We start from the raw sequence: 515 nt of genomic DNA on the forward strand, positions 1-515 counted from the left end.
TGAAGCATCGGGAGCGCGCTTCCATCGCTCCCTGCCTCTCTCTCTGCACACATTTATTGGAAAACAACACGCCCCTCGCCTGCCCCACTATACTACTGAATGGCTCATTTTATTCATTCATAACATCCTGATAACTCAAGAAATCAAATAAAGGTGAAAAATGGAGTTCTACGGAACAGGATTAGGGCTCCTGGAAAGAAAAAAAAGTGAACTGATTGTTAATCATTATTTCAGTTTAATATTCTGACTTTATTCTCAAAATTGTCTTGTCTCAAAAAAAGTGTTTTATCTCAGAATTCTGACTTTCTTCTCAGAATTCTGACTTTAATCTCAGAATTCTGACTTTTTTCTCAAAATTCTGACTTTAATCTCAGAATTCTGACTTTAATTCCAAAATTGTCTTGTCTCAAAAAAAGTGTTTTATCTCAGAATTCTGACTTTCTTCTCAGAATTATGACTTTAATCTCAGAATTCTGACTTTAATTCCAAAATTGTCTTGTCTCAAAAGAAGTGTT

The sequence above is a fragment of the Cyprinodon variegatus genome, unplaced genomic scaffold, assembly GCF_000732505.1.
Source record: "Cyprinodon variegatus isolate N-32 unplaced genomic scaffold, C_variegatus-1.0 Scaffold273, whole genome shotgun sequence".
NCBI lineage: Eukaryota > Metazoa > Chordata > Actinopteri > Cyprinodontiformes > Cyprinodontidae > Cyprinodon > Cyprinodon variegatus.